Here is a 15,700-nt window from a genome sequence, read left to right as displayed (position 1 = left end):
GGCCTCAATGAGCTGCTCATTGAGGCCGTATGGAGCCTTATTTTTCATGTAAATGTTGCCAATTTCTCTCTCTCCTCATTCTTCTTCTTCTCCAACAGAGCCCTAGCATCTATTATTCATCTTTCCATGGCCGGATCTCACTAAATATTGTTCTAAATCATCTCCACATCTCCTTGGGAAGTTGATCTAGTGTTTGTCTTCAAGCTCTACTCAAGTGTTTTCAAATTTTTGATGGTAAGAAGCTTGTTGTGATGAGATTTTTTATATCTTTTCTTCTTGCTTTCTTGAGCTTTTGTGTGGATTGTTTCAAGCTTTTAGCTTATATTGTGTGGCATGAGCATCATGTCTTTGAATTATCTCAAATTTATGTACAATATTTTTCGAATTCATGATGAGAGGAAACTCTTGCAAATTGAATAGTATCCATACGGGCTCCATATGCCATATGGATCCTATTCACTTCAATTTCTTCATGTTTTTTCCATTTTCATGCCACATTATGCATTCTCTTGGATTCCTTTCATTCTTATTTGGATTATTATTGATGTAGGAATGCCACATGTCAAGAAATTTGCCTCCAAACGTCCAAGAAACACAATGGCAACCCCGAAGAACCCCACTTTAAGCATGCTAATCATAAGGAGAAGTGTGAAGTTTCGAAGACCAAACCATGTGGCACACTTCATCACATAGAATGGGGTATTTTGGAAATATTTGGGACGCATGAACAATTCAAGGAATTACTTTCACATAGTTTTTGGTGAATTTATTATCAATTGATGATCCTACCTTTCACCAACTTACTTTGGAGGTTTTGAGAAATTTGGAAGCACACCAAGAGAATCACATCCTCAATATCTTGTGATGACTAGTTGGACATTTGAGCATGGACATTTGCTTTACTTCTTTAGTTTATTTCTTTGCTTTACTTTTGATGCAAGTGTGTTTGTTTGGTTGTAATAAGTTGGGAAGGGGATGCACTACCAACCTTGTGTAGAACTTTGCTTCCTTTTATCTAGTATGTTTGTGTGTTTTGACTACTCTCTAGTATTTATTATTGCAATCTTAATTTTTGTTTGGAATGATGATGCTCCTTTATGCCTTGCAGGGCATTAAGGGAGCTTGGTGAGCCTCTCAATATTCCATTGAAGGCGGACCCGACATGAAAAGCTTGCAACACCTTTTGTTTGGGTCACTCCTTGCTATGTCCACAAGATTAACCAGGGAAGTTTGTTCCACCCTCCTCTATTGTCTTCATTGCAAATATCACCATGCTTTTCATGATTAGTGTACATTGGGGACAATGTACAACACTAGGTGGGGGATGGGTATATTGTATCTATTAGGGTTATTGTTTGCATGCTAGTGTTACTCATGATGGCTTGTTCATTATTGTAAGACTTTTATAGCATGGATTAATGATTGATTTGAGTTACATATTTGTTGTTGTACTCTATTGAATCATGTTTCACCTCTAGTATTGTCTTGTGCACTGAATCTTGTGTTGATGCCCTGGGAATAGCCAACATGACTACTCTATCTCTCTTGATTGCTTAACACACAACTTTGAGTACTCCACCTTAGAATTCTAAGTTCTTTCTTTCAATAAACTCTTAAGAACTTCTAAGTCTTGTTGAGCTAGCCCTAGTTTTGTAGCATGTAGAGTAGTCTAAAGACATGATCTAGGTTGAATGTAAAAAAGAAAATGATGAAAAAAAAAGAATAAATGAAAAGAGAAAAATGAGTCTATGTTAGTATTCCTCTGCTAATGAAGCATGAATGCATCTATGTAGACTGTAATCGAGTAGTTGGGTGGCTCTTGTGCCTAACCAGCATGTGCACTCTCCAGAAACATTTTTGGTGCAATCTATGGCAGTCGGACTCGAAAAAGAAAGAAAAAAAATGAAATGAAATGAATATAAAAACACTAGTGATTTTTTGGCTACCTACTAGAGGTTTTGAGAAGAAAAGTGGTAGTTAGTTCAAGTTTAGGACTTATAAGGATCTTACTTGTTCATTGGAGTAGCACTTAGCATTTTAAGACTGAGTACTCTTACATGTGGAGTGATTACCATCTAGAGCTATACTGATTGATGCCGGTAGGCTAGACCAATTCAGGGCAGATGAAATACTAGGTTCACACACATGGCACAGACATATAAGAGATGAGACAGGATCTTTTTGTTGTGCTTAATGGTTGTAACTCATTATCTACTTATCATTTTCCGATGCTTGTAAAGTCTTGAATTTATTTGAGCCGGAGGTAATACATTTAGCCACTTATAATTTCCTTTGTTCTTCATGATTTGTTTACTTGGGGGCAAGCAAACGCTTAGGTGTGGGGATATTTGATAAGTGTCTAAATGTACGTATTTTAGTGTATATATTTGATATATCTAGCATGTATTTTTATAAGAATTGATGCCCGTTTTGTGCTTAATTGTGTGTTATTTGCTTTGCAGGGCACGAAAACGCCACGGAAGACACGAAGATACAATTTGGGTGAAAAAGAGAAGAAAACCAGGTCACGGTACTCTTGGCAGCCATTACTTGGGAGAGAAAAGCAGAACGAAGACATCATTCTTGGGAGTGTTTTGGCTTGAGGCTTGGAGAGATCAAGAGCTTGAACTTCAAGGGGAGAGCTTCATCATCAAAGGAGGAGGAGCATTCGGCCTTCCTTGGGTTAGAGGAATCATCATTCGGCCGGCATTCTCCATCCTCATCATCATTCGGACTAGGGAGTGTCATTTATGCATTTACTTCTTAATTTTGTTGAGTTTGAGATACTTGTTTGTATGATGGAACACTAGACCCCCAAGGCCACTGGATGTAGGTGAACCTTGGGGGGTTCATCATGTATTTTAGATGCTACACTTGTATTTGGAATGCATTGGTGTGATTTATGGTTTAGCTCATTGTGTTTCACGCCTGGAACTATTAGTTGGAGAGATCCTTAGTTCTTGTTTGAGTTATACATGTAGATGTGACCTACTCGCGTATACTAGATCGATAATGAGCTAAAAGGGGTAATCTTTGACCAACATACCTAGAAATTGCATGTAGGTAGCCACTCCGAACCATGAGGACAAACTTAGGTTAAGTGCATCCTTATTGCGTGATCTCCATGTACTTAATGCAATCGTAGGAATATGATTAGGGAGAGATCCTTATCATCATTTGTATGGGATTAGGGTTTAACCGCCGAGAAATTGGGGTTGAACTATTGTTGAGGTCCGTCGGTTTAAATCACCCTTGCTATTTTATTCTTATGTATCCATACATCATCATGACCCCTCTTGGGAATCCTCATCCCTATGCCTATTCTTATCATCATTGCTCTTTTTATTTTCTTGCATGCCTTGGAATTGTTATACTTGTGTTTTATTTACATTCTTGCATGTATTAGAGTAGTATACCATGCTTAAGTGGTAAGGTTAGAAAGTAAGTGATGGAGGAGTAATAGGAGCTCCTTAGCCCCGTGGAATATGATCCTTGGGCTTTTGTATAAGGTATTTTTTGGCAACCCCGTACACTTGCGGGCAATCAATCAATAACATACTTTCTGCTCTGAATGAAACTACACGGGCGTGTGGAAATTCCCCACGCCCGTGTGCCCAACCCACAGGGGCACACACACGCCTTTATGGCCCCTCTGTCCACATGAAAAATTTGTATAAGTGTTTCACAAGCCCGTGTGGAAATCCCACACAGGCGTAGATCTCCACAGGGCCACTCACAGGGGCATTCACACACTCCTGTGTCTTCTCAGGATGACGAGGTCTTCTCTGTAAGAAATCACCATGCCCGTGAGTAATGCACAAGGTCAGACATAGGAGTAGACACATGCCCCTGTGTCTTCTCAGGATAGGGCTCTGAATATCTGCAGAGAAACACACGCCTGTGTGGAAATTACCCACGGGCGTGTGATCGTCACAAGGTCCTTCACAAGGGCAGACACATGCCCCTGTGTCCTCTCGAGATAAGCTCTGAATGAAATTACACGCCCGTGTGGAAATTCCATATGAACGTGTGTCTTCTCTGGATAACTTAAAAAAAATCACAAACTTTGCAGAAAATTTTAGAACATTTACACCTATTCAAAGCCTGCTTATAATATGCACAAGTAACCTAGAGAATAATGAAAAACATGCTCAAACGAGCAAGAAAACTTTGCAACACACGATTAAGCACATGAAAATACCAACGATCCACAAGAAAAACATAACAATAGCATGTAAAAGATCAAGACACCAACACTCAAAAGCTTAATCATGTAAGTTCTAAACTAAAAACTAGAAAAACAGTAAAGACTTGGGTAGCCTCCCAAGAAGTGCTTGTTTAACGTCACTAAGATTGATGTACCTCTTCTTACCTCAAGCGGGCTCATGGATGAAGGTTTCCCTCTTACCCATAACTTGAAAGCATGATGAACATAATCTTTTGAGGGTAGAGGAGGAGTTATTGAACATGTTACCAAAAGAGGGTTTGTCACCTTCACTCCGTTCTTGTACATCCCCATTAGCCTTGGGGTGTTTCTTGTGGTGTCTCCTTTCTCGCTTCATCTTTTAGAGCACCTTTTTCATGATCCCTGGGGTAGATGATACCTTTTCCTCTAGACCAAACATCAAGACTTCTTCATTTTCCACTTCTTGGTCTAGCACCCCTTCATATGGGTTTGGATTCAACATTTCCTGCACATATTCATCTATTAGTTTATCGGTAGTGTCAAGAAAGTAAAGAGTACCATCAAAGTCCCCACCGTCCATGGCTTTGGTGAGGTGGTATGTCAACTTGTTGTCTCTAACCCTCAGTGTCAACTCCCCACTATCCATGTCGATAAGTGCCTTGGAAGTGCACAAGAACGGCCTCAAAGTATCAAAGGAACATCTATATCCTCATCGATATCCAACACTACAAAGTCCACAAGAAATATATATACTTGTCAACCTTCACAAGTACGTCTTTGATAATGCCCCTTAGATGTCTAACCATTCGGTCCGGCAATTGAAGTGTCATCCCAGTGGGCCTAGGATCTCCCAAGCCTAGCTTCTAAAAAAACAAGTACAGCTTGACGTTGATACTAGCCCCCTAATCAGCCAATGCCATCTCTTCACCCATATTACCAATGTTGCATGGAATAATAAAGCTTCCAGGGTTTTTCTTCTTATTCGGCATATTCTTTTGCAAAAACATCTTGTATTGTTCATTATTTTGGTCGTTCTTTAACCTTGAAGGATAAGGGATTCTTGGCTTGTAAGGTGGGGGTGCCACCTCCTTTCCTTTAGTTCTCTCACCAACCTCCACGACCTCGAGTTCTTCCACATAAGTCTTCTCACTGGGAAGCCTACCCTCAACCTTATGACCACTTATCAAAGTGATCACCTTCACATATTCTCTCGGATTGGTTTAGATGTTACTAGGCAAGATTCCTTGTGGTCTCTCTGATAGAGACTTCACAATTTGCCCCACTTGATTTTCTAGATTGTGCAATAACGCGGTGTAGTTGCGAAGTGTAGCTTCAACCGATTGAAACCTCGTCTCTGATGACTAGACGAATCTTGTCAAAGCTTTCTCTAAATAGGTCATCCGGGTTTCCAAGCCTGAAGCTCGATTCTCCATGTTTGGGACTTGTTGTTGTTGAAAACCTAGTGGTGCCATGGCCTTTTGTTTCCCTTGGTCATTCCAAGAAAAGTTGGGATGGCTTCTCCACGCTTGGTTGTAGGTGTTGCTATAAGGATTACCTTTTCCTCTTCCCAGAATTCCCAAAAAGTCTACTTGTTCTGTTGGGGCTGAAGTAGCAATCGAAATAGGACAATCAGATGGCAGATGCGTACCCCCATAACCATCACAACTTTTGATTGTGGCTACCCTTGGTGAAGTCAATGTATCCAATTTCCTGCTCAATGCCTCCACTTGGGCTGGCAAGGATGTAACCGCATCAATTTAATGGAGTCCGGCCACTTTCTTCCTTTCTTTAGCATTCCAATTGTAGCTTCCGGAGTCTTGTTCGGGAGTCTTTTTCCCCATTGTATCTCCTGCGACGACATCTAGAAGTTGTTTGTTGCTTGAGCTAAACCCGTTATAAAATGTATTAATGATCATCCACTCGGGGATCCCATGTTGTGGACACTTCCGCAAAAGGTCCTTGAATCATTCCCAAGTCTCAAACAAAGTTTCAAGCTCTATCTGAACAAATGAAGATATCTCAGTGCGAAGCTTTACTGATTTTCCCGGAGGGTAGTACCTTGCAAGGAAAGCTTCAACCATTTTATTCCATGTTGTGATGGGAAGCTCTTGGCAATGAATGGAGTCACTGCTGTTTGCCCTTCCTTTCAAAGTGAATGGGAAAGCCCTCAAGTGAATTTCATCATTAAAAACCTTATTGATCTTCAACATGTCGCACACTTCAAGGAAGTTCTCAATATGATTGTTCGGGTCTTCATCAGCTAACCCGTTAAATTGTTGGGACCTGTTGAACCATCTCGAATAAAGGCCACTTTTAACTCAAAAATTTTGGGTGCTACATTGGGTGGCCCTCACAATGCTCGATTGTGTCCCATGAATAGTAGGTCTTACAAAAATCTGAAAAGAGTTCTTCTTTGGCCCTCTTGTTCAGCCATATTTTCATATCCTTCATCCTTTATTTCAACTGAATGATTATGTTCTTACACAGGTTCTTTATGCCTTCTACGAAGTGTTCGTTCAAGTTTAGGATCTCCTTCAACCAATGTCGAAGGGTTCCCTTTGGTCATAACCTGGAGCTGCTACAAAAGAAAGAAAAACTAATAAGAACGATGATAGAATAAGAACGTGTGAAACAGAGTAAATGATTAATAGCTAAAATAGCAAAGTGCAAAGTGTTTCTAAAACTCCTATTCCCCAAGAACGGCGCCAAAAAACTTGACACACTCTATGCGTAGTGACCCGCAACTCGCATCGGGTTTGTCAAACTAATAATACCCCGATGAGTGGGTAATCGAATCCACTAGGAATAGTGATCGAAAACACAAAGATTACTATTTAACTAAAGTGAAGATGAATCAATAGTATTCTGAACAGAATCGATATGAAAAGAACTAAAGAAAATAAGAAAGAGAGGTATAAGAAAATGAGAAGAAAGGCAATCGATTGAAAGTGGGACACTCGGACATTGCTCCCCCTAGGATTATTGCTCAAGTGCAAGACCTATTATTATGTCTCCTAACTCGATGCCCCGTGGAGAAATCAATCGGCCTCAACACCTCACACTCGCTATGGCCATAAGAAGCTCTAGGGATTCCAGTGATAAACCTTATTCCTAATATTAGGTCTAACCTTCTGTGGCCTAGGTGAAAGACCCCTAGTCACAATTAAGCCCTCAAAGACCGAGGATTATTTCAACACTTTCACTCGTTGCTCGCAAGAATTAAGCCCAAACAGAGTTTCTCTTTTAGAACTTCACTCTATTATGACCATAAAAAACTCTTGGAACACGGAGGTAGGATTAATCACAATGAAGGGAAATGGGACGTCCGCTACCTCTCGACTCACCCTCTCGACTCTCTCTAATCTCTTTTCTTTTTGTCTATTCCTCATAGTGTGTCACCACCACAAGGACTACCAATGTAAACTCTCAACCCTATTGTCACTCTAAGGGAGAAATCATTCAACAAGCATTCAAGATTGGAACTAATTAAAGACATCAATTAAGGAAAGCATAATAAAAGGTCAATGAAACAATAACATCCTAGGGTTTACAAGTCCAAGTACCCACTAGGGGTTTAGCTCTCCATGAAGCAAGATATAATCAATAATAAAATAAAAAGTAAAAACATGCAATCGATAAGTAAAACCCCCTTGGTATTCGTGTCAATTGTCTTATCGAGTAGCCCTCATCCTCTTCAAAGGTTCCCTTGTCAAGCCTGAGCACACCTCGCCGACCAAGACCGACTTTAAAAGCTTCCCCAATAACCCTCTTCCAAAGGAACGCGGTGTAGATAGCCATAGAAGCACTCCAAAAAGCTTGCCAAACCCCCTTTAAACCCTAGCTCTAGGCCTCTCCAAAGTAGGGGAAAAGATAGTGGAAAGATGGAAAAATATTCCCAAATCGATGCAAGTTTTGCTTTAGAAAAGGTCGGAATCAAAGACACACACCAGGCGTGTGGAATTTCCACACGCCCACACTCCCATGTGAATCATAGGAAATCTAATTTTTCTTTCGCTAGAACGATGAATCGCTACATTGAATTACTACATTGATTTACTGCAGTAACCTCCTACAGAGATTCATCAAAAACACTCTCGAATCCACACTTTTTCATCGAGGCAACATAAACGGGCACACGCTTTATGCGCGTGAGATCGGCCACTTCTTTCATAAGGGGTAACATTGATGAAGATCTCTGCTAGACCTGCACAAGTCTGAATACTCAAATGATCGACCATCTTTGTGCCTCCAAACCATGTAATTGTTTGAGCGCATGGAGGTTGGCACACATTCACGTATTTTTAAGCACAACTTGTGTCTTTACATTTGTTCACTCAAAGATTACATTAACAAAGTGCAATTGCAATCTACTTTGGCCTCCTTCCTCTACATTTGGCTCCACAACCATTCATGCACAAAAGAACACAAAAACACGTGTATTAGCGATAAAACTCGAGATGATCATGTATGAAAAAGAATACTTTCAGTATTAGTAATACACATGCAGCTATCAATTGTTATGCTAATTTTTGTCACTAATATGATAATTTATCTGTGATAAATATAAAGTTATATCTTAGATACTTTTGTCACAAAAGATAAATTTTTAGTAGCAAAAATATTATCACACAAGCAAATAAAAGTATTTAATATTTTATAAAAAAAATAAATAAATAAATATCACCAAATTATGCAAAATTCTTATTTCGAATATATAAAATTAGAAATTTTAATATCAAAAATACAATTATAAAATTATTCTCGAAAGAAAATGGATTATAAAATTATCCTAAATTTGAAATGAAGTACTCAGTTATGCATTTGAATCTTCTTTTTTGCTTTTCATCCTCAACTTCTACTACAATTTGACTCTTTTTTTTTTTTACTTAAATGTTATTCCCACTTTTTAATGTTTATTCTACATATTTAATAAAAGTAAGAATATAATGAAATAATTTTAAAAATTTTAAAATTCCAATTTAATTATATCTTTCATACTATTTTTTCTTCTCAATTAAGAAGAGACAAGTTCCACGTTGCATTTCGGTTTTGTTGTTTTAAAAATAAATAACATATTCTTATTAGGAACCTAAGATTCAAAGTGTCTAAAAATAAAACACTAACAAACAATCATCATTGAAGAAAATTCAATAAAGCTAATTTTGAAATTAAAAAAGATAAAGCAAAACAGCAATTATCTCTTATCCATCGCATAAACTAAGCAAGTGAATGTAAGAAAAGAAAAAAAAACAAATCTTTGTGACCATCAATAACATGTATCTCTACATGTAGAGATGTTTGAGACATTTAGGTTCTTTGAATCAAAATAAGCCAAACTATTGCCATCGATCTCCATAGGCACATAATTACTTGAGGCTTCACCATATTTGTTTCTTTCTTTTATATGTTAAGTTCATTGAGGATATATATCTTTTTGAAATTTATTTTTTTAAAAAATTTATATTATCTAGATTTTGTTTTGTGAGATTTGTTAAATCTCTTATTAATTTTAATTTTAATTTTAAAATTTTTTCTCTAATATGATAAAGTCTAGGTATGATTTAATTAAAAGCTTGTTTTCTACTCCTTAAAATATAACTTTTGAGGATTAGGTAAACAATAACAACTTGCAAAACAATAAATTTGGAGAATATTTTTGTACATTGATTCTTGCCTCATGTTTTTACAAATATTTTAAAAATTTAAATATTTTTTCTTTTAAAAAATGTATACACACACATATTGAATTTGGTCCCGAAAATTTGTCAAACAAACTCCATTTATTCGTTTTTACAGTCTTTTGATTTGAGCTATAAACGTGCAAGGCCTTTAAGACTACAATGTTTTTCTTGTTTTTTGTAACAACCTTTAGAAGATATTAAATAGTTTAATTTTTGAGACAAAAAATGTGATGACAAAAAAATAAAATGACCAGTGGTGATTACAACACTATTAGTATATTTCGTACGTAATTGTAAAAGATCCTAAATCATCACAATTATAATAGTTTTAGTGACAAAAAAAATCATCACAGTTAACTTAAACAATAGTGTTGATTCATTTTTTTTTTATAGCAAAACACTTCATATTTGTGACAAAATAAGAGATAGCTACAGAAAAAAAAAAATCATTACTAAATGTCTTAATTATTGTAGTACAAAAATAATTTATTTGCTTTATTAAAACTAGATTGGTGAAACCCGGGTCTCTATTTTTATTTTTTTAATAATTTATGGTTATTTTTAGTATTTTTATGTGAAAATAATTGGTTATTTGGTAAATGATTGATGAATATATATATATATATATATATATAATTTTCTTCTTCGCAATATAGATACAGGTCTACACCAATGCGATGATGATGATTTAGTATTTGGGTATAGTTTCCTTTAAATGTTTGAATAGGTTAATATTTTGGCTTAATAGAACAAATCTTTTTAGTATCTAATAGGTTATTTTGAAATATTTATAAATAATAATTTTGTTTGATAAAATTATGTTAAATTTTAATTTTAAAACCTTTTAAATTTTATCTATAATTATTTAAAACATCTAATAAATTTCTCAAAAAAACTGTACATAACCATTGAGATTGGGTAGGAAAAATAGAATTTTTAATATTTAATTAAGAATATAATTTTACAACTATATATATTAAATTATAAAAGACTATATATGTTAATTTATATTTTTATTACCAAATTCACTGGACACTACGTGTTTGATTTTTTTTTTTGGTCCAAAATTCTAGACACAAAAGATATGATCTATAATTGTGATGAATACTAAGTTATCACAATTGAAATTATAACAGTGACATAATAATTAGATATCACAACTAATACAAACTATACTTTTAATTAAATTTTTAACATAACTAAAATACTTTAATTTTTGTGACAATAGATAGTAGCCATTATATGGTTGATTTTTTTGTGACAAAACTGCAATAACAAAATATATATGTTGAATGACAAAGAACACTTTCGTCACAACAAATGGAAAATTATAGTGACGACAATATTTCTTGTTACAATTACACATCATTGTCATCAAGAAATTTTTGACACCAAATCTTATATGTTTCTAGTGATGAACACTGGACACAATAGAAATTTTGCGACTATTAATATATTAATAGTGACAATTTAATTATGACAAATACTAAATTGTCACAATTATCACTATAATAGTAACAAAAACATAAGTTATCATAATTAATTTAAATAATAGTATCCGTTAGCTTTTTGTCACAAAAAAAACCTAATATTTGTGATAAAATAATAACGTAACACAAAAAAAATTGTTACTAAAACTCATAACTCTTGTAGTGTGTCTACCTTTCCTGCTCGACGATTGCAAATGCAATTAGAAGAATGTTTTTTTTCCCTTTCTTGAGTAACTGCCATCAATAAAGTCTCTTTATATTTTCTATAAAGGTTTGTGTCGTCTATCTGTACCATTGGCTTGCAATATTTGAAAGCATCCACTCATAAGGGGAAGCTCTAAAAAAGTCTATAAAACACAAATATCACATACCAGCACTACAATAAAATTACTGTTTAGAAATAGCATTTTCTGTTTCTAATCTGTTGCTAATTAAATTTAGAAATAATTTTGAAATAGAATTTATCTGTTTCAAAAACCTTTGTTTCCAATTTAAATAGAACAGAAAAAAATTCCGTTTCTAACTTAAGAAACAGATTGAAAACAGGAACCAATATTTTTTTAATTTTTGAAAAATTAAAATGGAATAATATATGTTGTTAATCCATTTCTAAATTCTGTTGTAATCTTGTTTTTGAATTTAGAAACCAATTTGAAATGAAATTGTTACCGTTACAAAAATTAGAAACAGATTCCAAATGGAATAATTTTTATTTTAATTTTTGTTACACCCTATTAGAAACAAAATTTTTTTGTTCCAAATCCATTTCTAAAATTTTTTAAAATAAAAAATATAGTGAAACAAATAAATCCGTTTCTAATCCGTTTCTAACATTCACGTAAAAAATAAAATAAAATACAAATTATATCCATAAATTTTTTTTAAAACCTAGAATACCAATAATAAGATAAATTCATCAATTCATACAAAAAGAAATGTTAAAGTATATATGTTCAACACCAAATAATAAGTATATGACAAATACAACTATAAGTCAACATCATTATCATCAATCAGTGGTTGTGAGTCCTGTGTGGTAAACTGCGACTGCTAAAGAATCCTCTTTTCATTCATGTCCTTCATTTGACGCATCATGTCACGTTCTGTTCCGTGGGTCCCATATGTGACATACCGCCACGACAACCCAAGGGAGGCCCAACACTACCTCGACCCTTAATTGTCGTAAGGCTAACTTGTTTCCAGTACAGAACCACCATAATAGCAATAAACATTTTAACAATCCGATAGGCACAACCATTCCTACATATACTCATCACTATAATACAAGATATGATACATAGATAATCATAACATAGAAGGTCATATCATAAGGACACCATCCCCCGAACACTGAGTATAACTGTCATACATTATATAATCCAAATTCACACATATACGAATGTCCAAGGAAAGTATAACAAAATATGTGGTTATAACATGCTCGTGGATCCTGCTAATACATGCTAAAATGCTTAAGTACACAGCTTAAATAATACAAACTACTCTGCCAAGCAATTCACGCTTCTATCCCGCTGCTATGCTGTCACCTTGTGGGGGGGGGAAATGAAGAGGGGATGAGTAAATAGGTTACTCAGTGAGTGGCTAAACATGGAGCTATATCTCATATTTCAAACCCTCCTTTGCTAACCGTGGCCGCGGTTAGGTTAGGAGCCACCAAGATGGGCTTATCTTGGCGTTGGCCGTTGGGAAGTTCGTGTGGTGACTCCGAACAACCCAACTATATCCAAGTCAGGGCTCTACGCTCCCACCTGAAATGGCATAACCGGTTTGACAGTATTCCACGCCACCTCTATACAGGTCAGCCCGTGGAAACCATCCACACCCTTACTGCAGCAAGTACTGGGGTTTCCCCCTGTCACCATCAAAACCACCCCGTCAAGAACATGAAGGCCGTAGCCCACCATTTCCTTGGATAAGTTCAAGACCCCACAGGTATTTGTATAATAAAATCCAATTATTCATCACACCATGAAAAGAGTCTTTATTCAGGGCTATGTTCACAAATCATGAATGAAAGCAATAAATATCATTCTGGACCATAGGCTAAATATATTCATTAATAGGGAAGCATAAATCTAATCAAGAGATCACAAGTATTCACAAATGCTAATCTCACTCCAAAAGTCAACAACTTGTTCATAACCATTCAATGAAAACATTTTTATTAAGAACATCACACAAGAATATTCATTGAAAAACACACATATATATATATATATACCTCAAATCAATTATGCCATCATCACGGTAAGATTCAATTTGTTTTACCCAAAGCTTTTGGTCATCATAGGAAGAACATCAATCTTTTATAAGGATACATAATTCAACATATCTTCTAAAACATATAGTTTTCAAATCATAACAACAACATATATATATATATATATATTTATGATCTTTAGTAAAAACCATGAAAGAAATTAAATCATAAATCCTCATGATTTCCAAATCCAATGAATAACATCTCAAGAGTTTTATAGATAGAAAGCTTATCATTCAAAGGCCAATATATATATATATATATATATATATATATATATGCATGATATATAGTCCATGATTTAATAAAATTCCACTCACAAACTTGGCGAGCTAACACCCTCCAATGTTACTTGTCTATAATCTCTTTTCCTTTGCTTGAAGCTTCACCTCCTAGAAGTAGTTAAACAACCAACAAAAGCAAGATTCATCAACAACAATACAACCAATTAAAAAGAAGGAAAATGTGCTTGTGCTTAAAATAGGAGTAAATTGCTTCTAGATTTTTCTAAGCACTCTAACAAGGTGATCTATCAAGAATGGAACCTTTAAAATCCTCAAAATCAACAAAAAGAACAAAAGGAATTCAACTTGGTTCGGTGCTACACTAACCTGAACCCTAGAGGTGCAAGATCTCTCTCATTTCCTCACCAAATCATGGTTTTACAACTCCATAGTTATTCTATTATCTAAATCCAAACAAAACCCATCATTCTCCACCCATAATATCAAAGAAATCCCACAAAAGAGAAAGAGAGGAGGAGAAGATCAAATGAAGTACTTCCTTACCTCAAAACTTCTCAAAAACCCTAAGGAAAGCTCATTCTCAAGAGATGAAGGAGAAATCTTCGAGTTTTCTTCTTGATTCAAGGCAAGAATGATAGGTTAGAGAAGAGGGGATAATGGTTCTAGAGGAGGAGAAAATTGGAGGATAAAGGGTTTGTGGAAGTGTGTAGAAGGAATGAAGTAAAAATGGCTTAAAATAGCTTCAAACCCTAAAAATATGCCTCCATACGGCCTCCTATAATAACCCTCAAGTACAAGAAAACTTCGAACTTCGGTAACATTCTTCGGCCTTTCCCACTTTACATTGGCTTCAACTTTCTTTGGATCCACAAATATCCCTTCTCTTGACACCACATGTCCAAGAAATCCAACTTCACAGAGCCAAAACTCACACTTGGAGAATTTAGCATATAATTGCTTCTCTCGGAGAGTTTGCAAAACAATGCTAAGATGCTGAGCATGCTCCTCGTTTGAAGGTGAATAGACCAAAATATCATCAATAAACACAATGACAAACTTGTCTAAATAAGGCCTGAACACCATGTTCATCAAATCCATAAAAGCTGCAGGGGTATTAGTCAAACCAAATGGCATCACTAAAAACTCATAATGGCCATAACGAGTCCGAAAAGCCATCTGTGGGACATCCTCTGACTTAATCTTCAACTGATGGTACCCTGATCACAAATCAATCTTAGAGAACACCTTTGCTCCCTTCAATTGATCAAATAAATCATCAATCCTTGGCTGAAAAATGCATAAGAGCAATCTGTGGGACATCCTCTAACCCAGAGTCAATCAATGCATAAGAGTCATGCTGAAAAATGGATAATGTACCTGTGATCACATTAGGTCTACACTCAGCTTCTTCCTCTATCATGGCAAACACCCAGGTCTGGGCTCTGGTCTGAGGTCGCTGGGCACCTGGCTATGAAGTGTTGCTAGCAGCTCCTGACTGGGTAGTAACTGGGATAGATGCTACTGGCTGGGAACCTCTGAACTGGGTAGGACGGTCTAGAGATGATGGTACAGATCCACCCCGTCCCAAGTCTGAACATGCTGACCTCAAATGTCCAGTTTGACAGCAATGGAGCCCTTGCGAGGTGCCTGACACTGCCCTTTATGCGACTTTCCACAATTCTTGCACCTGTTACTAGCTTCTAGGTCCTCTAACACTAGGAGCACTGTCAGAACGTGTGAGTCTCTGCTGATCACCACTCTGAGATAGTGGGAGTCTAGTGGGGCCCAGAGCAGAATTGCCCTTAGAGGAACCCTCA

At 36.0% G+C, this 15,700-nt stretch overlaps 1 non-coding gene across 1 annotated transcript; it reads left to right on the top strand.

Moving 5' to 3' along the window:
• Positions 1–6,112: 6,112 nt before the first annotated feature.
• Positions 6,113–6,219, top strand: LOC120279826. Its single transcript, XR_005542126.1, has one exon. It is a non-coding gene; the product is annotated as a small nucleolar RNA R71 (small nucleolar RNA).
• Positions 6,220–15,700: the final 9,481 nt, after the last annotated feature.

This window comes from Dioscorea cayenensis, chromosome 16 (genome assembly GCF_009730915.1).
Source record: "Dioscorea cayenensis subsp. rotundata cultivar TDr96_F1 chromosome 16, TDr96_F1_v2_PseudoChromosome.rev07_lg8_w22 25.fasta, whole genome shotgun sequence".
In the NCBI taxonomy this organism is placed as follows: Eukaryota; Viridiplantae; Streptophyta; class Magnoliopsida; order Dioscoreales; family Dioscoreaceae; genus Dioscorea; species Dioscorea cayenensis.
This window is presented reverse-complemented; position numbering and strand designations above follow the sequence as displayed.